This window comes from Rana temporaria, chromosome 10 (genome assembly GCF_905171775.1).
Source record: "Rana temporaria chromosome 10, aRanTem1.1, whole genome shotgun sequence".
In the NCBI taxonomy this organism is placed as follows: domain Eukaryota; kingdom Metazoa; phylum Chordata; class Amphibia; order Anura; family Ranidae; genus Rana; species Rana temporaria.
Window position 1 is genome coordinate 129,422,836 of NC_053498.1, and position 25,622 is coordinate 129,448,457.

The window sequence follows — 25,622 nt, forward strand, 5'->3', positions numbered from 1 at the left end:
CCATGACTAGACTGACGTTTTTGCACACTTGTAGAGGAGAAATGGGGCTACATGTGTGCCAAGTTTTGTCTCCAGAGGACCTACGACCATCTGGTACCGGGTCCCCAAAGTCACCGGAGAAATTATCGTTTAACATGGGAGTCTATGGAAGGGGTGCCCGGCTTTGAAAAATCGGTGCTCCCCAGCCGTAGGTCCCCCGGACAACAAACTTTGCACACTTGTAGAGGAAGAGTGGGGCTACATGTGTGCAAATGTGCTGAAAAACTCGGCTTATACTCGAGTATAGGTAAGCAAATCTTTTAATGCACTATTGCACTTTATATGTGCCTTATAATAGAGGATCTTGAGAACACATCTAATGCTGAATCCTTGCAAGCTGTTTCCTATGGGGCACCATAATGGTTTCACATTTCCAGTAACCTCTAGGGGGGCAAATGTTTTCAAATTTGCTAATTTCCAGTTATCAAAGATTAAAGCCTAAGTGTAGTCGAAATAAAGAAAAAACACAAAAATTCTTTCCTATTGAGAGTCCAGGCACTTTGTCAATGAGAACGTTTAACCTGCATAATGAATGGCTTTGCTCTTTGATTGACTGTAGGCACACGCCTGCTCTTAATTAAAGGCCTGTAAATGAAAGAACAAGGCCAATTATCATTCTCCATCTCCTCCTGCCACATATCCTAGAGCTGACAAGACCTTTAACCTCAGCACACAATCTACAGGAACATTAATATCTGCAACATCCATGAGATTTTCCCCAGATTGTCTCTCATTGTCTGAAATATTGTCTTAGGAGGCTGCTGAGGATTATAATCAGTCAGCCGTACCGCCATTCCTATGGGGGCCCACAATGAAACATCAGCACTTAATGTGTCCCCTTATCTGAAATGTAATTTCCCTTCCACTAAATCAATCTAAGTGAGATAATTATCTTTATTAAGATCGACAAATATTCAGGGACTAACACAATCCCCACTTCAACCATTATGTTCTCGACTCCTATTGCCTTGTAAACGCCTGTTTATGTTTAATAGATTGTTCTTGGTTCTGCAAACATATGGTTATATGAATAATATTTATTTCAAAATACATTTAATGATACCCTAATGTGCATTTCTAGTATTTTCTGTTTTATTCTCCTTACTTTAAAATGCCTACATAGTTACTTTTCCATTTGCCACCCGCTGCTGTCCGGTTCCAGTGCTCTCTCCTCATTCCTCACCCTCCCACCCTTACTACCTCATTCTTTCCCCACTTACTCTTACTATATTATTCCTTACCATCCCAGCCCAATCTCCTCATTCCTTTCCGTTACTGCTCAGCTGCCCCATTGATTCCCCTCCCTCCCCAATTGCCCCATCCCCCCCCCCCCCCCGACTGCCACATTCCTCACCCTGTCACCTCCAACTGCCTCATCCCTTCGTCTTCTATCTATACCACCTTATTCCTTCTCCTCCTCTCTTAGCTACTCCATTAATTTCCCTTATACCACAGCTGCCCCATTGATTCCCCTCCCTCCCCAATTGCCTCATCCCCCCCCCCCCGACTGCCACATTCCTCACCCTGTCACCTCCAACTGCCTCATCCCTTCGTCTTCTATCTATACCACCTTATTCCTTCTCCTCCTCTCTTAGCTACTCCATTCATTTCCCTTATACCACAGATGCCCCATTCCTTACCCTCCCACCACAATCACTTCATTTTTTTCATCCTTCCCCAAGCACCAAATTTCCTTCCCCCTCCAGCTCAACTACCTCATTCCTTCTCCTCCCATCATAACCACCTCATTCCTTCCCTTCCCACCCCAACTACGTCATTCCTTCCAATCTCACCTTATTCTTTCTCCTTCTGCTTCAACTATCTTATTCGTCATACTCCCATCCCAACTGCCTAATTCCTTCTTCTCCCACTCTAACTGCCATTTTCCTTTACATCCTACCCCAAAAACATCATTCCCTACCCTCCCACCTCGACCACCCTATTCCTTCCCCTCCCATCCTAACTGACTCGTTCCTTCCCATCCCACTCAATCATCATATTCCTTTACAATTTACATTATACCCCAACAACTTTTTTCCTTCCCCCTCCTACTCCAACCCTCTTATTTCTTCTCTTTCCATGCTAACCTCCTCATTCCATTCCATCCGACCCTAACCACCTAATTTCTTTCTCTTCCTCCTTCTCCATCCACCTCCTTTCTTACACGTCTACCCTAATCAACCCATTCTTTCCCCTGATATTGCAACTGCCTAATTTTTCCCATCCCACCCCAAATTCTTAATTCTTTCCCAACCTACCACCTCATTCTTTCTCCTCCCACTGGCTTTAATTCATTCCCCTCCCCCCCCAACCTCCTCATTCAGTCCCTTTCCACTCTAACCACCTCTTTCTTCCCCTCCCAATGTAACTGCCTCATTCCCTCCCCTCCTACTCTAACTGCTTACTTTCAATTGACACCTAATAACTATTGCCACTACTATGAGGACCACTTGATGCTGCAATCAGTTACTGGTCTACTAAGCAACTCTGCCCCCTTCACCCCTGCACTTACCTATCTGGCCCAGCTGTTCATCACTGACCCTAATAAAAGATTTTATGGTAGGTATGTAGAGCTTCTCCTGACTATGAAATATCCCTATATGCATAATTGAGAGCTATTGTATTCAGCATAAAAAACAGGAGCATTATTTTTTTATGCTTAATTAAATCAATTTCCGCAACTCACTTTTATTTATATTTATTTGGTAAAAATAGATTGTTCTTCCATTAGAAGGAAGCTTGACTTGCTGATTCAGAACATAAATGTGGTCTGAGGTTTTCTAATACTTCAAATACAGCTAGCGTATTGCACTTTGAGATTGTATAACTGAGCAGGGTGACCAACATTACAAAACAGAACACTGGTGGGTTTATAGAACACAGTGGCAGGAAAAGCCAAGTCTAATACATAAGTGGTGAACTTGGTGTTGAGTTATTCACTTGAAGGTCATCACAGAGGACCAGGGGGCACTCTTTACGTCTACAGGAAAAAAGATTTAATCTCCAAATACGGAAAAGTTTCTTCACAGTAAGAGCTGTGAAAATGTGGTATAGACTCCCTCCAGAGGTAGTTCTGGCCAGCTCAGTAGATTGCTTCAAAAATGGCTGGATTATTTTCTAAATGTACATAATATAACTAGGTACTAACATTATTTCGGGGCTAAAGTGGTTAAAGAACATTCAACAAATTGAGAAAATAGCCTAACACTGAGGGAGAGACGGAGCCAAGATTGTAGATGAGGGATTGCAGAAGAGGAGCTTCTGGGTCACTATGTGCAAAAGCATTGCCCAGAGCACTTTACTTCTTTCGAGCACCAGTGTTCAGTACGATCAATGCTCACCATCACCAGCGAACGCAACGACCGCTACACCAGTTATCTTCCACCAGATCCATTACTTTCATCCAAATTAAAAGATGTTAATCCATACCTACCTTAACTTACAGACCCCTAAATTGGAGCAGAGCTTAAGAGGGGTCTGTTAGGAGGTCAACCATACAGGAGCCTCCAGTGTCTGCAGCCACAGCCCTGTCACTTCTGAACAAATAGGAAAGGAGAGGAGATTGCCACTGAGAATTGTATAGATGCTTGACTAGACTTATAGGGGTCTTCCTTAGAGTGTAGAGTCTGGGCACACTGTGTGTGGATTGAAGAAAGAAAAAAGAAGGGGGCTACAAGTGTGATCACATCACTTTGAATCTCTTTGCACTGAGCCACTTTATCTTACCCCTTTTTTTTCACATTTTGCACATCTGAGAGAGACTATTTATTTAACAAAACTTTTTTGCACTGAACTGTTTTTTTTTATGAAATTTTGATTCATCATTGCACCCTTGATGATTATTTTCACAGTTGCATAATATTTCACTGAAGTTTTGCACACTTATATATTTTTACTGTTATGATATTTTTATTGGATCTTTATGGATTACTTATTGCGATATTGCACAGATTATTCAATATTTAGAGTGTATTTATATAGCACTCGTCCATTGTATACCCTTTACTATCTTTTGGTGCTGGTGTGACACTATAGGAGTCCAGCACCAGCAGCTATATATCCATTACTGCACTTTATTTATTTATTTTTTGGAACCTTTGCAATCTACACATTCCTACCATTGTGGTAGGAAGGGAGAAACATACTTTGGCAGAGAAATCTTACCATTGTGGTAAGAATGGAGAAACATACTTTGGCAGGGAAATCTTACCATTGTGGTAGGAACGGAGAAACAAACTATGGTGGGGAAAACTTACCGTTGTGGTAGCAATGGAGAAACAAACTATGTCAGGGAAATCTTACCATTGTGGTTGGAACAGAGAAACAAACTATGGCGGGAAAATCTTATCATTGTGGTAGGAATGGAGAAACAAACTATGGCGGGGAAATCTTACCAATGTGGTAAGAATAGAGAAACAAACTATGGTGGGGAAAACTTACCGTTGTGGTAGCAATGGAGAAACAAACTATGGCAGGGAAATCTTACCATTGTGGTTGGAACAGAGAAACAAACTATGGCGGGGAAATCTTATCATTGTGGTAGGAGTGGAGAAACAAACTATGGTGGGGAAAACTTACCATTGTGGTAGGAATGGAGAAACAAACTATGGCAGGGAAATCTTACCATTGTGGTTGGAACAGAGAAACAAACTATGGCGGGGAAATCCTATCATTGTGGTAGGAATGGAGAAACAAACTATGGTGGGTAAAACTTACCATTGTGGTAGGAATGGAGAAACAAACTATGGTAGGGAAATCTTACCAATGTGGTAGGAATGGAGAAACAAACTATGGCAGGGAAATCTTACCAATGTGGTAGGAATGGAGAAACAAACTATGGTAGGGAAATCTTACCAATGTGGTAGGGGTAGAGACACAAACTATGGTGGGGAAATCTTACCAATGTGGTAGGAACGGAGAAACAAACTATGGTGGGAAAATCTTAACATTGTGGTAGGAATGGAGAACCAACTATGGCAGAGAAATCTTACCATTGTGGTAAGAATAGAGAAACAAACTATGGTGGGGAAAACTTACCGTTGTGGTAGCAATGGAGAAACAAACTATGGCAGGGAAATCTTACCATTGTGGTAGGAATGGAGAAACAAACTATGGCGGGGAAATCTTACCAATGTGGTAGGAATGGAGAAACAAACGATGGCAGGGAAATCTTATCATTGTGGTTGGAACAGAGAAACAAACTATGGCGGGGAAATCTTATCATTGTGGTAGGAATGAAGAAACAAACTATGGTAGGGAAATCTTAGCATTGTGATAGGGGTAGAGACACAAACTATGCTGGGGAAATCTTACCATTGTGGTAGGAATGGAGAAACAAACTATGGCAGGGAAATCTTAGCATTGTGGTAAGAATAGAAACTATGGCGGGGGAATCTTACAATTGTCGTAGAAACAGAGAAATAAAAAACTGTGGGGAAATATCAGCATTGTGGGAGGGGCAGAGACACAAATGACTGCAGGATAATTTTACCATTGTGGGAGGGGCAGAGACACAAACTGATGTGGGGAAAATCTTACCATTGTGGTAGGAACAGAGAAATTACCAAATGCAGGGAAAATTTCACCATTGTGAGAGGGGCAGGGGACACAAAGTACTGCAGGGCAAAATGTACTATTTTTGAAGGGGACAAGATATAAACTACTGTGGATAAATCTCATCCTTGTGGAATAATCAGAGGCACAAACTATTTACTTGTTGCAGGAGCTGAAAACATAATAATTGTCCTATTTATGTTGGCACATTTATTCCTTCATACTGATATACCTGTGGCAGAGCAGTGAGGAGGGTAGGTGAATCTCCTTCAAGTTGTAATTATAGATTTTCTAGACTTTGAAGTCCCCTTTGAACTCTGTATGGGGAATGATTCAGAAAAGGCCGCACATATGAATTTGAAGCTCTGCGGTGATCCATATATCTTTCTTGGAGCATGCAGTAGTGCAGGGTGTCATAGATACAGAAAGGCAGCTATTCTTTGTCATATTTGTTTCACTGTGCTGTGAAAATAAAGATTTTTTTTTGAGGAAACCTCTAATTACTGCATCCATTATAATTAAATATTATGATAAAGAAGGAAGCAGGTACGAGCGATTTCATGTAAATAAACTGTCTTCTGATGACTGATGTGACTACGGAGCTTTTCAGGTATCGCAAGGAACCCCATCCAGGTACATAAGAAGTGTGCCAGCTCAGCATGTTTGCATTCTGCTTTATGGTGGCAATTGAGTCCAAGCTGGAGCAATTTAATAGCACTTTGTACTTTTCGGTAGAATACATCCTCTTCAAACTATTAGCTAGATTCAGAAAGATTTACGCGGGCGTATCAGTAGATACGCCGACGTAACTCTGAATCTGCGCCGTCGTAAGTTTAACCACTTAAGCCCCGGACCAATATGCAGCCTAAAGACCCAAGGGGTTTTTACAGTTCGGGACTGCGTCGCTTTAACAGACAATTGCGCGGTCGTGCGACGTGGCTCCCAAACAAAATTGGCGTCCTTTTTTCCCCACAAATAGAGCTTTCTTTTGGTGGTATTTGATCACATCTGCGGTTTTTAGTTTTTGCGCTATAAACAAAAATAGAGCGACAATTTTGAAAAAAAAGCAATATTTTTTACTTTTTGCTGTAATAAATATCCCCCAAAAACATATATAAAAACATTTTTTTTCCTCAGTTTAGGCCGATACGTATTCTTCTACCTATTTTTAGTAAAAAAAATCGCAATAAGCGTTTATCGATTGGTTTGCGCAAAATTTATAGTGTTTACAAAATAGGGGATAGTTTTATTGCATTTTTATTTTTTTATTTTTTTTTACTACTAATGGCGGCGATCAGCAATTTTTTTCGTGACTGCGACATTATGGCGGACACTTCGGACAATTTTGACACATTTTTGGGACCATTGTCATTTTCACAGCAAAAAATGCATTTAAATTGCATTCTTTATTGTGAAAATGACAGTTGCAGTTTGGGAGTTAACCACAGGGGGCGCTGTAGGAGTTAGGGTGCACCTAGTATGTGTTTACAACTGTTTGGGGGTGTGGCTGTAGGAATGACGTCATCGATCGTGTCTTCCCTATAAAGGGAATGACGCGATCGATGCGCCGCCATAGTGAAGGACGGGGAAGCCGTGTTTACACACGGCTCTCCTCGTTCTTCAGCTCCGGGGAGCGATCGCGACGGAGCGGCTATAAACAAATAGCCGCGCCGTGGTCCCGGATCGCTCCCCGAGCGGACCCGACCTCCGCATGTAGCGGGGGGGGGTCCCGATCGGACCCCCCACCCGCTAATAGGCGAGGACGTACCCATACGCCCATGTGCCTGTACGTGCCATATTGTGGACGTATATGTACATGGGCTGGTCCTTAAGTGGTTAAGTGTATTCTCAAACTGAGATTCACTTAAATGCCTAGATACGCCGATTCACGAACGTACGTGCGCCCGTCGCAGTTGAGATACGCCGTTTACGTAAGGCGTTTTCCGGCGTAAAGTTATTCCATCAAATAGCTGGCCTAGTCAATGTTAGGTATGGCCGTCGTTCCCGCCGAAATTTGAAAATTTTACGTTGTTTGCGTAAGTTGTCCGTGAATAGGGTTGGACGTAATTTACGTTCACGTCAAAACCAATACGTCCTTGCGGCGTACTTTGGAGCAATGCACACTGGGATATGTACACGGACGGCGCATGCGCCGTTCGTAAAAAACGTCAATCACGTCGGGTCACCCCCCATTAACATAAAACACGCTCCCTCATCCTCATTTGAATTAGGCGCGCTTACACCGGCCCCATTTACACTACGCCGCCGTAAGTTAGGAGGCAAGTACTTTGTGAATACAGTACTTGCCTCTCTGACTTAAGGCGGCGTAGCGTAAATACGATACACTACGCCGCCTTAAAGATGCGGCGCCCTACTTCAATCTGGCTATATCACTATAAATTGTAAGCCAATTTTCTTAATGCTGACATTAAGCACCACCTACAGATGTATGCCATCACACTCTCGACTTCTAGAACATATGAAGTAATCAAGGGTTCTTGGGCAGCATGGAGGCGGTTAGTCTTGCCTTCCTGCTATCTCCAGGTTCTTTGGTTTTATTCTTACAAATCAAAACCCATATTGGTAGAGTAATTTGATTCCTTCGGAAACTGTTCTAGTATGATAGTAACGGGTACATTGGAATGTGAGCTCCTGTGGGCAGAGGCGGCTCTAGGCTTTTTAAGGCCTTAAGCAAAACTTAGACACAGGGGCCCCATTCGTGCCCATAATGGGTAAAAAAATTCAAGCAAATAAGAATGGCTGCAGAAGGTTGCACGGATCTAGCACACAGTGATTGAGCAGAGGCAAATTAGGTGGCCACGAGGCCCCTGTGAGTGAGAGGCCTTAGGCGACCACCTAACTTGCCTAATTAAAGAGCCGCCTCTGCCTGTGGGTGACATGTGGGTAGGTGCAGGCGTGATGTGGCTGCCAGAAACAACATGGAGTCCAAATGCAATAACAGGAATATATTGTAACAGAAGTCTAGCAATGCACAGCAGACCCAGCGGGACGGCTACCCAACCAGGAACACTCATGAATTGTACATTGATGGAACAGTAGATTGGAGACTTAGAGGTGCCGACAGCCGTCTCAAGGGGTTAAATGCAACGTGATTAATCGTACCCAGATCAGGAGGCTACCAGGAAGAATAGCGTGTCCCTTTACTTTCCATACTCCTTTGAAACCTTTCACTTATGCTAAGCACTGTCCCAGACAGAATGTATCCTGTCCCTACACTGCCACTCGCAAAAAAGTGCACCATAAACCCTGGGAGCCAGGGCCCTAAATAGACTCTGCCTGACCCAAGGTGACTGCCAAAGTCACATGGGGCGCTAGCATCCAATCAGATAGCTGCGTCCCTGTGACTGAGGAAACCATGGAGGAACTTGGTTCCTCCCAACTCCCCCCCCCCCCCCATTGCTGCTGTGTACAAGCATTAACTGCAGTGGAGAATATAGACTTCACCTGTCTACAGACGGAACTGACGTCAATGGGTGTGTGTATTCTGTATAGTAAAAGGTTAGCACATTATAAATGGAAGAGTGTTTCCAATGATGGGGGTGTTAATAGAGATGACCCTCTCTGGGAAGCAATTACATTCATTTTTGCTGTAGAACCATGGTAACAAAGAGATCTTGAGTATCTGCTAATTGGAAGATGAATACAAGTTGGGACTCAATTCTATTGTAGGACGCTCTAGCTAGTGTACTAGGTGTACATAGTTTAGTTGTTAGTGTAGGTAAATTGGCTTGGGTGAGAGCCAGGCCTGGGCTGAATCTGAGTCAGGGTTTAGTGACTCAGGAAGGTTGGGTGGCTCATCTAACAGCTCTTCTGGTGCCCCCCCTGTTTTTTGGAACCCTGGAGAAGGTTCTAGGTGTAGTGGGCGGAATCTAGGAGGAGCTGTCATGCATATTTATGAGGACCCTATCCAATCCTCATCAAAAAGGGCTGGCAGGGGGCAGCTCACCTCATAAATAGGCATGAGCCATGCTGGCAGGGGCAGTTGGGTGGAAGATGGAGTGCTGAGGAGGCTGTCATTGGGCCTGGGGCTCGGGTGCTAAAAAGATCCACCACAACACATGGAAGAATCCCTTTCCTGGATGCACGGGAGCAAGGAGAGAGGTCAGCATGTCTGGTAGATCTCCTGAGAGTCAGCCAGTGGGCTGGTGAGTGTCAGTCTGGAGGACTTTGGCGAGAGTGTCAGTCTGGAGGACTGTGGGAAAAGTTAGCCTGGAAGGCTAGTGAAAGGAGTAGCTGCAGCCAGATGGGTTTGCAGTGTTTGAAGAGATGGTGCTGGGATCAGTAGCCACGGGAGTGATGAAAGCTGGACACTGAACTTTGCTACACAACCAAGGGGCCTTGGGTTCCTGCCTATAACAGGCTTTTGTGCTAATCTGACTGTGCCTTGTCCGATCTTTACAGTGTGCCATCTGGGCTTTCTGCAAGAAAGTGAGTGCTGGAATAAGAAGTGGAGTGTACATATGGGACTGTATATAGTAAGAGTCATCCCTGAAGTTCTTTTGAAGTCAAGTGGGCATCCCATCATTTCCAATCCCTCTCCAAGTTATTATCCCTCAATAAATAACAAAAACATAGTGTTCTCTGACTCTGAGTGCCTGTGGAAATTTGGTGTGCTTGGATGTACAGGGTGGGGGATCCCAGTATACTTGCGGCTCCTTAGGGGGTGTGCTACACTAGCAATACCTTGTCCCCAGGTAGTTGTCTTACTTGTTCTTGCGATAAATGCAAGTCCATTCTTTAGATGCATTTACAAACTTTAAAGTAAACTTCTGGGAAGAGGACAGGAGAATGTGGAATACCTATTACAATTTAGGGCTGCTACAACTTCCCTAGCTAGTAGTTGCTGGGTGAGTCTCAGCAACCAGGAGCTTGCAGCTACCACTGGAGCAATTTTGAAACAAAATAAGAGGTTCTTCTGTTAGTTTGATCCAGCCCTCTGACCCTAGAAGTAATACCTTTGGGCACACAGCCTGCACCTTCTAGGCCCTGGCTTTAGCCTGTGGGACACCTAACAGGTGCAGCCAGACCAGGAATGGTTCACTCCAGCAAGGCACAGGCCAGAAAGATGGCGGTGGCCGCGGGTGTGCAGGATCGCCGCAATACAGGCATAGGACACAGCAGGGTATGGAGAATTTTAGGCAGGCAGGTTGTTTTTCAGCATTTATGTGCACGGATGGCTAAGGATGGAGTGCAGGATTCTTGGAGCTCCTCACCCTATTCGTAAGTAGGAGTCGTTCGCAACTTGGATGTTCGTAATTTGGGGTCCGGGACCCCCTGTGTATATATATATATATATATATATATATATATATATATATATTCCATATTTCTTCATCTTTGTATAAATTGGAGTGTAGGATTCCAGTACAGGCTTTTGTGGGCTGGACCTTGTGATATCAGTAAATGAGAACTGGGGGAATGTTTGTGAAGCTTTGAAGATAAACGGGTGACCTATACCAGAGTAAGGCCGCGTACACAAGATCAGTCTAAACCGATGAAAACGGACTGAAGGACCGTTTCATCGGTCCAAAACCGACCGCGTGTGGGCCCCATCGGTCAGTTATCCTTCGGTCCAAAAATGTAGAACTTGCTTTAAAATTCAACCGATGGATGCCTAACCGATAGGTCAAAACCGATGGTTAGTACGCAAAAGCATCGGTTAAAAACCTGCGCATGCTCAGAATCAAGTCGATGCATGCTTGGAAGCATTGAACTTCATTTTTCTCTGCACGTCGTTGTGTTTTACGTCACCGCGTTGGACTCGATCGTTTTTTTAACTGATGGTGTGTAGGCACAATCAGACCATCAGACAGCTACGGACCGTTCTCATCGGATGGACTGATCGTGTGTACAGGGCTTTATAGTATAGAGCATTCTGACCTGCAACTATATTGTACTTTGAAGCCAGTAAAGCTGCATAGCAAATTTATGTTTAACAATCTGTTGCCCCTCTAGGGGATTTTCTTGAGTGGCCTTTCTGTAAGAGTTCTGATTGCCAGTTTGGAGTGTACATTTGGTGACTCAAGTTTTGCTGTTGGATATTATCTGCATTATTGTTAAATCTGCTGTGACCTTTGGTGCACTCTATTGGGACCTGCAAATGCGTGGAAATGTGATGAACAATTTGAATCTCTGTGGTGTTGATAGGACCTCTCAGAACCTGTGCATAAGCACTGTGAGAGAAATGTATAGATTATCATTTGTTTTGTAAATTTTCATGTCTGTTATATTTATATAATTCTACCTTTTCATGAATAGGGAGCCCAGTAATTGGCTGAATTTCTCTGGAAAAACAAATAGAACAAAGGAGCTGCCATATCTTTATAAAAGTGGAAATTTGGGAATTAAGAGAAAGCAAGTGTCGAAAAATACATTGTTTGCATAAAAAGTCAGTAAAATAAAAGTAAGAGAAAAAAAAAAGATACATTAAAAGAGATGACACAAAGTCACCTGGAAAATGATGAATTGATGGGAAATGTGGCTCTGCTATTAATGGATACACAACAGCGGCTCTCCGTCCTCACACACTGATCTCCCCCAGCTTGCTCCCCGAGCTCAGATCTCTGTGCTGAAAACTGTCACAATATGAAGATAAAATGTGTAAAAGGGACTTTGAAGTTTTGTTGGTAAATGTGCCGAGTCTGCCTGTGTGCCACGCTGGGGGATTTGGTGTAAAGAACAGGGAATTGCATTGCTCTCAGTGTGATGAAAACACATAAAGCCTTTCATCAAGGTTGATGTGAGATTAAGAGGAATGCGACAAATGCATCTCCCGGCCTGGAACTACATGCATATTTACAATTTCATTGCCAAGTGCAGAGAAGGGCAGGTTGCTCCTTTTTTTTTTTTTACTGTTTATCTTAATGACCCTAACATATTTACTCACCAGAAACCTGTCTTGGTGCTTCTCTTTTTTTCTGTGAAAGAAAAACTGTCTGGAACCAGACAGAGGAATGTTGCTATTATAAAGGGGTTGTAAAGACAAAAATATTTTCCTCCTAAATTAAAGTCTGACAGTAGCTGATAAAGTTAAAAGTACATTTTTGCATTGTAACTAGTTTGATACCTGTTGAAATCAAGCTGTTTTATTCACCTCCGTCACTCCTGAATCATTATTCTCACTGACTTCCTGGTTTGCGGTGCGCATTCATTCTTGCTACATCACGGCCTAATGGGAACTACAGTTCCCATTAGGCTTAGCCTCCATGTCTGTGAGGGATAAGAGAGCATCTTCACGCAGGACTGTAGTCATAGGGAGGGGGTGAGCACATTCTGCTTTCCACCATGCAAAACAGCTCAGATGCTGGTGGAAAGCAAGAAGAGGAGAGACAGGAAATGGCATTTTCAAGCCTGGAATACTGTATTTTGGAGGTCAAAAGGAAAAACGAGGTAAGTGATATTTAAATGCTCTAGCTTACAGCAATCAATTGATCTAATAAAAAATGAACCTTTAGTGTTCCTTTAACTCAGATACAATTGAATACTGTTCGTGATATTGCAAGTGCACTTACGTGGCTACAAAAACTTAGATACACGCTGTATGAGAATGGAAGGGGTGCACAGTTGCCATGTGGAACTACATTATTTTCTTGAAGTCATCTCATACAATATAGCTTTCCTCTGCAGATCTTCGGTGCCATGGAGGGATGATGACTGACTGTAGAACTCTCCTGCAATGGAGGGTGGAGATTGTCTGGGAGCCCAGCCTTTGATTGGTGGGTGGATTATGTAACTATGTACTGTAGATGTAAGATAGACCAAGGGGATTTGATTATTTTACTTTGGCGCTGCCCCAAACTCCATCCTTTCTGGAAGAGAGTGCTAGACACCTTTAATATGGTGTTTCAGGTAAACGCCCCATTGGATTTTTAATGCTGCCCTCTGGGTATCCTCAGGGAGGTTGTGCAGTAAGAATTTTCCAGGATAGAAGTAAGTCAAGCCCTCTTTCATGCCCGAAAATTAATTCTGCAATTTTAAAAAAACCTTGATTCCCCTTCATACAAGTCTTGGGTGACTACCATAGGTAATGCTCTTGGAACGCCTTATCGTTAAACACAAGTTGCTGTGGTAAATTTGAAAAATGATGGGGTCAATGGCTTGCCACCCCCGATCTCATCCCTACTGAACTCATATATTAGAGAATTTTCCAATGCCTCGTAAGGCTGTAGGGGTAGGGTTGCCACCTCATCCCTTTAAACACATATTAATTACACAGGTTCTGTGGAATGCCGTATTGTTTACTTCTAATAAAGTCTTCTTTGATAAAACACAATGGACTGTTATTACCAACAGAAATCACGGAATTGTTTTCAGAGATCAGGGTCTGGAGAGAGAAGATTGCATGACAGAAGAGGGAGAGGAGACTGAATGATGGAAAATATGAAAAAAGGACAAAACACGTCTGGTAGAGAGAAAATGCTGCTCACCCCGAAAAGTAGCATCAGAGAAATTTTCCCCAATGCAGTTTTTAGGCAGCTCAAGTAAAAAAATTTGGGGGATGCAATGTGTATAAAAGGTTTTATGTGGGATAACACGTACAAAGAGGGGAAAGGGAAGTAAAATTAAGATATGAGTTGCTATGAGTTGCAACTTATATCTTAATTTTACTTCCCTTTTCCCTCTTTGTACGTGTTATCCCAAATAAAACCTTTTATACACATTGCATCCAAATTTTTTACTTGAGCTGCCTAAAAACCCCATTGGGGAAAATTTCTCTGATGCTACTGAATGATGGAAAATCACATCATGGAGGGGCATAACTGATCACATGATGATGGAAAAAGAGGAGATCACATGACGAAGAAGGGCAAAAAGACTGTATAACGGAGGAGAAAGAGGAGATATCAGAATGAAGGGGTAGAGCAGATTGCATGATGGAGGTGGGTAAGGAGACCACATGAGGGAGGGTTAGAGGGGACAGAGAAGTGAGAGGACACCACATGATGGAGAGGGAAAAAGAGACTGCATGAGCGAGGAGGGAGAGAAAACCACATGATGAAGGGGGGACAGGAGCCCGCATGATGAAGGGGGGAACATGGGACCACAGAATGGAGGATGAGAGGAGACCACAGGATAAAGAGGTGAGGAGACCACAAAATGGAGCAATGGAGGGAGAATAAAAGATGGAAGGTGGAGACAAAACTGCAGAATAGTAGGGGAGGGGGTGTGGGAATCACAATGTTTGGGGAAAAGAGACTACAGTATGGAGGGTGAGAAGAGACTACATGATGGGGGGGGATACTACAGGATGGAGGAGGAAGAGGTGACCACAGGATAGAGGTGGTGAGGAGACTCAGTGAAAGAGGAGACCACAATGGAAACCATAGCGGGCAGAGGATGACGTGGTGCACGTGAGGCACGCACGCCGAGGGAGGAGCAGCCCGCGCCACGGACCTGACCTGGTGGATGGACGATGCCGGAAGATCTGAGGATGTACCAGCTGCAGAGGCTACGACGCAGAGTAGGAGTCTGCTGAGCCGTTAGTCCACCGATCGTCCGAACTGCTCTCCCCCGCTGCTCAATCGGGATCCCCCTCTCCTCCTTCCCCCCCCGCCCCCCCGAAGGAGATAACGGACCGAGCGGTATAGGGAGGAAGGAACGGGAGCTGCAGATCTTGGTGGGTGCTCCTGGCTTTTGGCCCCCCCGCGGATCCCGACACCTCTCCCGGCTACCATAAACCTTGAACAGCACACAGGTAATATCCATGCTTGTTACATACACTGTATCGCGGAAGTAGCCTGTATAGGCAAATTGAGCAACCGGGTCAATCTGCAAACTGAGGGATCGGTAAGAACTGCTGTATGCCATCACTGCCTATGTCTTCTTATTGCTCATGTTAGAATGCCATATGAGATAGCATGATATCAGAATAACCTCCCAACAACTCAAGTATTTAGTTGACAACTTACTAACCAAGTTACAACTTCCCTCTACATAAATTTCTCCACCACATCAATGGCTAGTTGATTACAGGTCACTTCGCTATAAATGCTGACGGTGCTCGTACAGGGAAGGGGGGTTCTGTCAGGTGAAGCATACCTTGGGATCCGGGTTCAGGAAGGGGAGAGGGCACTCCCCTCTCTCAGAAAGGGGAGGGAATAGGGAACTTGGCTCCCAGGGGATCTCTCAGAAAGCTGGAGGAAATGTTTTAGTAATAGGAAATGGCAGAAGTAAAATTATTATCTTACAACGTGAAGGGACTAAATTCAGCCGTTAAAAGATTGAAGGTCTTAGCCGAGATAGAACAATATAGAGCGGACATAGTTTATATTCAGGAAACTCACTTGACCTTAGACTCAAACATCAAGCTATACTCGCCTAGGTACCCTACTTGGTTCTATGGAGACGCCATCTCCAAACGTTCAAGGGGAGTAGCTATTGGGTTCACAAGAGAGCTTGGGTTCACTTTGGAGGCAAGGATGACAGACCCTGAAGGGAGATTCTTATTTTTAAAAGGAAAACTAGACAACACAGTTTATACTCTAGCAAACATCTATGCCCCAAATGTACACTCAACCCAATACCTAGGTAAAATCCTGGGGAAGTTGAAAAATTTCTCAGAAGGCCACATCGTTCTGATGGGTGATTTAAATTTTGCTATTAACCCGATGGAAGATAGTACGTCCCGTGGGAGGGAGACAACAAATGCTCAGTTACAAAAAATAAAGCACAAGATCCACGATAGTCAACTGGTGGACGCTTGGAGGATTCTCCATCCTAATGTACACAATTATACATTTTACTCTCCCCCCCACGGAACGTACTCTAGAATTGACTACATCTTGGTTGATCATAGGTTGCTGGACTCTATCATAGAGACGGACATTGGAATCATGACTGTGTCAGACCATGCCCCAATAACCATGAAAATTAAATCATCTATACAAAAGAGTCAACGGCCTGTATGGCGCTTAGATGACAACTTGATCCGGGATGAAGGGGGGGCAATTGGGGTAGAAGCAGAACTAAAACAATATTTCCTTATTAATGATACAGAGGGGATATCTAGTGCCACCCTCTGGGAGACACATAAAGCATACATTAGAGGAATTCTAATTGCTGAGGCCGCAAAAAAAAAAAAAGAGAGAAAATGCAAAATTAATACCTTGATTAAAGACATAGAGACCTTAGAACGGAAACATAAAGCACAGGGCTCCAAAGAAACCTACCACAATTTAATTTTAAAAAGAGACGCACTTAAGGAGATTATGGAGCAAGAAGCAAGGAACAAACTTAATTGTATTGCGAGAGAGAGGTATATCTGGGGCAATAAACCCAGCAAGCTTCTAGCTAAAATGGCCCAAAAAAAGAAAACTAGAAATTACATCGAAAAAATCAAAAGGAAAGATGGAAATTTCGCTTATTCAACCAGAGATATCGCGGATATATTTAAAAATTATTACGAGGAATTATACACAATAAAACACCCAGGCTGGCAGGCAGGGGAAAGAGAGGCTAAGACCCGAGATTTCCTTGACAAAGCAGGACTACCCAGACTAGAGGAGATAGAAAGTCTTAACATGGACTGTCCTATAACTGAAGAAGAAATAAAAAACGCCCTGAATAATACGACGGGTGGAAAGAGTCCTGGCCCGGACGGCTTCTCTGTCATGTACTATAAAAGATTTAGTGATATTTTGATACCGAGGCTGTGTAAATATTTCAACGGGTTAGGGTCCGAATTTGAGACTAGCAATGAAGCAATAGCCGCCACGGTTGCAATTATTTTGAAAGAGGGGAAAGATCGTTCAATCTGTTCGGGATACAGACCAATCTCCCTGCTAAATATCGACATTAAGCTTTTTGCTAAAATCCTTGCGGAGCGCCTGAAAGGGGTTATGCACTTTTTGGTGCACCCCGATCAGGTAGGTTTTGTACCCAACAGAGAGGGCAAAGTCAATAGTTTAAGGGCAATCCTCCTGCTTCAGACCATAAGGCAGAATGCGCCCCCAGGTCTATTCCTGTCGGTGGATGCCGAAAAAGCGTTCGACAGGGTAGACTGTGGGCTCATGATGAAGACCCTTACCATCATGGGAATAGGGAACAGGATGGCCCGCTGGATTAAAACACTCTACCACCACCCCACCGCAAAAATTAAAATCAATGGAATGTTATCGGAGCCTTTCGAGATGAAAAATGGGACAAGACAGGGGTGCCCCCTGTCCCCCCTTCTTTTCATCCTATCCTTAGAGCCTCTATTGGCTACTATCCGAAAAGACCCAGATATCAAGGGGGTCAGAGTAGAAGAGGAGGAACACAAATTGTCTGCCTTCGCAGACGATATTTTATTCTATGTAACCAACCCGGTTAAATCCATCCCAAAGCTTTCCAAAGTACTGCAACAATATGGCGCTATTTCAAACTTCAAAATCAATGTAATCAAATCAGAAATTTTGAACATTAACCTCAATAAAAGAGAGGTGGGCCTGGTCAAGGAAATCTGTGCGTTCCCCTGGACTAAAGAACTGAAGTATCTAGGTATTAAACTAGCCAACACGGTGCAGAAGATGTATAAAATAAATTATGTACCCCTATTAAACGAGATTAAAAACGAACTAAAAAAAACGGTAAATAAACCTATATCATGGATTGGACGTATCAACATGTTGAAGATGGTAATAGTCCCAAAAATACTATATAAATTTTTATTAATCCCAATCGCTCTTCCTCAGCAATTCCTGAGAATCCTGAACTCCCTTTTACTAAACTATGTTTGGAAAAATAAAAAGCATAGAATATCCCTCTCTATCCTTAAACAGGGAAAGTTACTCGGCGGTCTGGCAGTCCCGGATATTAAAAGCTACCACAAGGCGGCGGTTCTGTCTCGAGCGGTAGAATGGGCCCGGGGTAGGACAGACAAAAGATGGGTGCAAATCGAACGAGCACAAACAAGTAAACACTTGAATAATATTATTTGGATTCCTGCACACTATAGAGCACTTGATCACAAATTGCACGACATAACACGAGATACGTTACAAATGTGGGATAGGACGCAGTCACAATTAGACGGGAAATTTAATTCCCCTTTAATGAATCTGAAAGAAAATGCTTATTTCGCACCAGGGGAATATAAAATTGGTGGAAATTGGATTAGGGGGGACACTGTTCACCTGGGGGATATTGTAAAAGACGGCGATATAATGTCCTATGATGATTTGGAATCTAGAACGGATTACTGGAATCTTGATAGGTGGCATTATTCCCAGCTGCACCACTTTGCGCAGCACCTCCATCACCCATTACGGACGAAGGAGGAGCTGACCCCACTTGAGAAGATATGTAAATCTAAAAATTCGAAGGGCACCATCACCAAACTATACGGGATACTGGTTAAGATAGGTTCACGGAGAGAAGCACCATTTCTGGAAAAATGGGAAAGGGAGCTCGGAATTCCGAGAGGGACAAACACTTTTCAGAGGATTATGCAATTAACCCACTCATCAGCAATAGACATACGAACCGCCGAAGCAAATTATAAGTGTATCTCAGGGTGGTATATCACCCCGGATAAAGCTAATAAATTTAAAGTAGAACAGACTGCAGAGTGCTGGCGGGGATGCTTAGAAAGAGGTACGATGGCCCATTTATGGTGGCAATGTCCGAAAATTCAAACTTATTGGGACACAATATTAAGTCAAATAAAGGTCATCACTGGTAATGAGCTAAAGAAGGACCCCTGGGTAGTGCTCTTCCACTGTAGCCAAGAGGGGGTTAAAAACTACAAGCAGTCCTTACTCCCCCACTTGTTAAATGCAGCCAAGAGACTCATACCAAAAAAGTGGCAGGAGACCGAAAGTCCTCACATCTGGAATTGGATAGACGCCGTCGAGGAAACGTTTAGGTTAGAAGAGCTTAAGGATCGCCTTTCAGAGACGCACAGGGAGTTTAGGGAGAAATGGAAAAAATGGAAGGAATACAAAAAAACATGGAGTTATGCAGAGAGGGTTAGGGGTCATTAGAAATAGGGTCTACTTAAACAGACCATAACAACACTTATCACTTCGATAGTCATCTCCAAATCCTATTCACATATTATTTTCTTTTTCTCTAAAGAATCCAATCTTATATTATTCTGGATAAAAAGAGCGAGATTCCTGGGAGCCATGAGGGGAGGGGGGGGGGGGGAAATGTTTTAACTGGTCACTGCCGAAGTGCCGAAACCATCCTGGCTGGGGGGTAGTGGCACGAAGTGCCACGATCAAGGCCTTATTACCCTAGCGGGGAGGTGATATCTATTTTGTGTACACCTGACCATAGTTAAAAAAAAAAAAAATAATAACAATATTGCAGAAATATATACCACATATGATGCAACCCACAAATAGAGACGTAAGAAGCATCAAATCATGAGCTGGTCTCTTGAACTTGGTACTAGCTGAGGTGGTAAAGAAAAAAAAAAAAAAAAAAAAAGAAAGAGGAGACCAAAGGACAGAGCTGGAGAAGAGACTACAGGATGGTGGAGGGAGTGAAGACTACATAATTTCTGGAAAGAAGAGAGAGCAGGATGGAAAAGAAGAAAAAAAATTATGGAAATTGGAGAGGAAACCACTGGATAGAAAGTTATAGAGGACTGCAGGTTAAAGGAGGAAAGACGACCACCGGATTTAAGAGAAGAGTTGACCAAAGGGTGGAGTAGAGAGTGGACATCACATGATGCAAAAGAAAGAGAAGAAAGTACACCATGTTATGACATAGGGAAGGAGACTGCATGACTGAGGAGGGAAAGGACACCACATAAGAGAGAGAGGAGACTGAGAATACATGACAGAGAAGAGATAGGAGACGGCATGGTGAAGGTGGGAGAGGAGACCACATAGAAGGAAGAAAGGGAACTGCAGGATGGAGAGTTAGAGGAGACCAAATGATGGAAAGGGGAGAGAATACCACGACGAAGGGAAATTGGCATGAAAACTTTGGAATGGAGATGGTGGACCACAGGATAGAGAGAGAGAACCATAGAATAGAGGGTAGGAAGAGATTGCAGGATAAAAGGGGACAGAGGAAACCTTAGGATGAAAAGACAGAACAGAGAAGATTCTAGATAACAGGCACCACAGTGTCCTGATTTTGCCTCCTCTTTAGGTAATCTGTAGAGAAGGTTCAATGTGTTCCGTCCATTTTCTCCTCCCCCACAATCCTCCTGACTCAGATTTAATTGCTTGTTAACCTGACAGCTGAAAAAATTGAAGAAGAAGCCCCGTCATGTTCTACAAAAGTGTGAAATCATCTGAGTTCACATGAGGGCCAGAAAGGGGCCCCGATGATCAGTTGTAGAGGTTTTTTTATCCCATGTTAGGGGAAAAAGGAGGGGGGCGATTAGCCTTTTCCAGTTTCTGTCCGCAGCAGACTGACAGATGAACTGATTCAATGAGACGCCTCATTCTCCTCTGCCTGGCTGGAAAATGACACTTCGAGCATCTCTGGATTGTGACATCAGCAGGGGAATACAGCAATCTGCAGTGTATGGAGGGTGTGCTACGTATGTTGTGTGCCAGCTTAAGCTCTGGCTTGGGTGTGCAGATATAGAATGTAAATCCTTAATTTTTGTTTTGATTGTCTTGCTTATGAAGCATGATGTGGCAGTTAATGGCGTCTTGTGTAGATATACTTGGTTTTATAAAATTAAAGTCATGGTGGCATCAACTACTGTATGTTGTTTCTAAGGGAAGTTGAGTCTGATTTAAGGTTGGAACACCTCATCCCAAAATCGTAGTATATGGAGTTGGGGGGCAAGGGGACTTTAACGGTGCTGTTCAAGTAATAATGAGAAACAAAAATGTAAATCTTTTTATTTTTTTTTACAAACTTTAATAAAGATCAAAATTAAAAAAAAAAACTAAATGACAGCTATAGCACAATAGCTAAAACAGCAGCTGGATGGTCATAGCAGGCAAGTCTCTGGCTAGATCGATTGGGTTTGGAAGTTTGCGTATAATCCCGACTTGTTTCGCGTATTCGCTTCGTCAGGGGACATACGAGCAGAAGCAAGTATTGCAAGATACTATACAAAAATGAAAAAAGACCAATTAAGCAACAAACACAAAGAAGCAGAATATATGAACAAAGTTATTGTAACAACAACAGGGACCACTTTTTCTGAAGGGGCAAATGTGGTGATTTTGACACTTGGTCCCTGTTGTTGCAAAGTTTGTAAAACATGTTTTACATTTTTGTTTCTCATTATTACTTGTACAGCACTGTTAAAGTCCCTTTGCCCCCCAACTCCATATACTGTATGTGGTGATCCTAAAACAACCAGGAAGGATACAATAAAATGTCACCAATGGGAAATCTGTAGCAGCATTTAGAGAGCAGTTAGTAAATTCAGGAAATAAAGAATATTGGGTAGATTCAGGTAGGGGCGCCTAAACTTAAGGACGGCGTAGCCTAGTGTGTTTACACTACGCCGCCTTAAGTAAGAGAGGAAAGTACATGATTCAGTAAGCACTTACCTCCTTACTTAGGGCGGCATAGTGTAAACACGGCGGGCGTAAGGGCGCCTAATTCAAATTGCTTGGAGGGGGGCGTGTTGTATGGAAATGAGGCTTGACCTCACGTTTTTTGACGTTTTTATACACTGCGCATGCGCCGGGCGCCTACATTTCCCAGGGCGCAACCGGTAGAATCAGTAAGCCAGAGAAACACCAGCGTTTGGGGGAATCAACGGCTTATGAGCTGTTTGAAAAATGTCTGGCTTCTGTCAGACCGGCTGCCATACATAAGGGGAGAATGTCGGTCGGTTTTTATTGACATTCGGATTCGGCCCGTGTGTACTAGGCTTAATTGTTCCAACCAGAACCAGTAGCACCGCAGATAGATCAAAATAATAATAACTCCCCCATTTTTTATTATAAAGCTAGCATGCTTGATGTCTTTTAGCACTGCCAGGCTTTTACAGATGGTTTAATGATTGTGTGCTGCATGGGTTGGGAGTTATTAACTTTTTTCAGGTTTTTCTGAAGATTGAATTGCACACATCTGTCTTAGGTGCTAATTAAGAATTTACACCTAGTTTGCAATAATTTGAAATTCAAATGCATCAGCTAGAATCAGGGAGAACGCACATTGCTGTGTGGATTCCTGCTGGGCAGGCATGGCCTTACCTGACATTGAATTGCTAAAACGCTTATGTAGATTGCTCTGTTTCAAATGCTCTTTTATGCGTCGACATACCGCCTTAGACCCAGTCTTTCCAGACAGTATGGTCACCTGCTGATTTGGCAGCATCCATGGGCAGCTTATCTCTTCAATAAGACAGAAGTTGAACCCAACACTATTTTACTTTAGCTTATTGCAGTACAGAGGATGTTTTTTCCAGTATTCGAAGTTTAAAAAGATGTGCTTTTTTGAGCCTCGTCACTGCAAATAGCTAACACTGACTGAGATAACATGGAAAAAATTGGGAGGCCCTAGCTAGGACTAAACTAACTACTATACTGTGTCTTGAAAAAGTATTCATACCCCTTGAAAGTTTCCACATACTCAGGTAAATCCTGAAGGCAAGTGGTTCCACTAAATTTTATTTAGGGGTATCGGAGTAAAGGGGATGAATACAAATGCATGCCACACTTTTCACATATTTATTTATAAAAAAAATGTAAAAAACATTTAGTATTTTCCTTCCACTTCACAATTATGTGCCAATTTGTGTTGGTCTATCAAATAAAATCCCAATAAAATACGTTTATGTTTTTTTTGTAACGTGACAAAATGTGAAAAAGTTCAAGGGGTATTAATACTTTTTCAAGGCACTGTAGCAAACAGGAAGGGGGAAGATGCCAAAATCACATAGTAAATAAGGTATAATGGCTCAAAACTGCACCTAGATGTCGGCATGCTACAAAACAATAACACGATGCACCTGAATACAAGACATGAAAAATCTATGAACGTGGAGCAGAACTGAGATTTTTAATTAAATAACTTCTATGATAACAGCATACACTTTCATTTTATAACATTGTGTTGGAAGGCGCAACATCAGCACTGTAATAGCGTTGCAAACAATAGTTATTTTTGATAATCCAATATAAGCTTACTGAAAAATCTTCTTTCATGTTGCAAGTGCTGGCTGTCTCTTTCCATAACTTCCCAATTTCCCTGCATGCTTTGCGGCTTCTCCACTGCTGTTTATTTTACATTTCTAAGGACTACATGTCCCATGGTATCTTATACCCTTTAAGCAGTAATTCTTATACTGACTGACTTGAAAAGGCTTTGAAATATAGGAGAAATCTGAAGTGGAAACTCCAGCAAAACAGAGTGAGATTGGTCTAGAGTGGCATGAGAACCATTACAGGTCTGAAGCAGGTTGGTGGAGGGACTAGGGGTGATGTGTAGAGGGCAAATTAACTGAACCATTTTTTAATAATTTTGATTCGGAGGCCCCTCAGATTCAACACAAAGCTGTAGGAGAGTAGAGTTGCGGAAAGTACATTCCTCTTCTCATACTAGATGTCCTTCCTTCTTTAATGTGTGTTCTGATTCACCCCTATTTGATACTTTTACTGGTTGTTCTTTTTATAAGAACAACTCTACTTCTCCTTTATGGGAAAGTGCATCAATGACTTTTACATCTGACCAGGTGAGTAGACAGTTGAGGAGACTTAGAGCAGTAAAATCAGCAGGCCCTGATGGAGTTAGACCGAGGGTGCTTAGTGCATATGTAGGCCAGCTGGGGAGTGTTCTTCAACATGTTTTTAACTTGAGCCTGAGTCTACGAAAGGTTCCTGTGTTGTGGAAGATGTCCTGTATTGTCCCTGTGCAAAAGATACCACATCCTTGTGGCTCAAAGGATTATAGACCAGTGGAGAGACTTGTTTTATATCAGTTACGACCCATGGTTTGCATACAAGCCAAGACTGGGGGTTGAGGATGCTATAATTTTCATGGTAAATTGCATGTATGCACATCTGGATAAGTCAACCAGCACTGTGAGAGTCATGTTTTTTTACTTCTCCAGTGCTTTTGATACTATCAGGCTGGATCTTTTGGGTCAGAAGATAGCAGCAATATAGGTTGATGTTTTCCTTGTGTCTTGGATTGTAGACTACTTGACAGGAAGACCAGCAGTATATGCGTTTGCAAGACTGTGTGTCAGATAGGGTGATCAGCAATATTGGGTTTCCACAGGGGACAGTTCTCTCTCACTTCATTTTACTGTCTACACCACTGATTTTAGCTACCAGAGTCTTGCCATCTTCAGAAGTTTTCTGATTAGTCTGCGGTAGTGGGATATATCAGGGATGGGGAAGAGACTGAGTATAAGATTGTGGTGGAGAACTTTGTCACATGGTGTGAGGTTAATCAGTAGACATGTGCATTCGTTTTCGTCTGAATGCATTTTCGTCCGAATTTCGGGTATTTTCGTTATCGTTTTAACAAACTAAAACTAACGCGCAGAATCCGAAATCCGAAACATCCGACATAAAAAAATGCTTTATTTTCGTTTTCGTTGCTACAACAGTTCGATATAGATAGGAGATTCGACATGACGCTGACAATAGCAATCTGTGTGTATCGAACCTGTGGTCGAATGTGCCCAGCCTTAACTCTATTAGTCCAAGATTATTCTACATAGAGAGGAAAGATTCGACATATAGAGAAAAGATTCAACATTATAGAGACAGTGTTGGGGTAGACCATTCGACATGAACGACGAAGATTCGAGGAAGCAGCGAAAAACATACAAACGTCAAATCTGTCATTGAAGGCTTATGGTGTCTGTCGAAAGTTCTAAGAAGATTCAAGCAGCTAATCTGTACGACGCCGCAATCGTACATTTCCGGTCAAATGCTCCGCCCATAGGCTATAGAAGAATTTGAATGTTGGTTGACTAGTAATAATAATTTATAAATGTAATTATTACTAGTGTCATACAACATTTAAATTCTTCTATAGCTTGTAGGCGGAACATTCGACCGGAAATGTACGATTGCGGCGTCGTACAGTTTTGCTGCTCCGTCTAATCTTCTTAAAACATTTGACAGACACCATGAGCCTTCAAT

The 25,622-nt window shown here is 42.8% G+C and overlaps 1 protein-coding gene across 1 annotated transcript in view; it reads left to right on the forward strand.

Moving 5' to 3' along the window:
* Positions 1-25,622, forward strand: part of LOC120915602 (opioid-binding protein/cell adhesion molecule homolog) — a 491,565-nt gene that overhangs the window by 83,739 nt on the left and 382,204 nt on the right. The gene's annotated exons all lie outside the window — the stretch shown is intronic.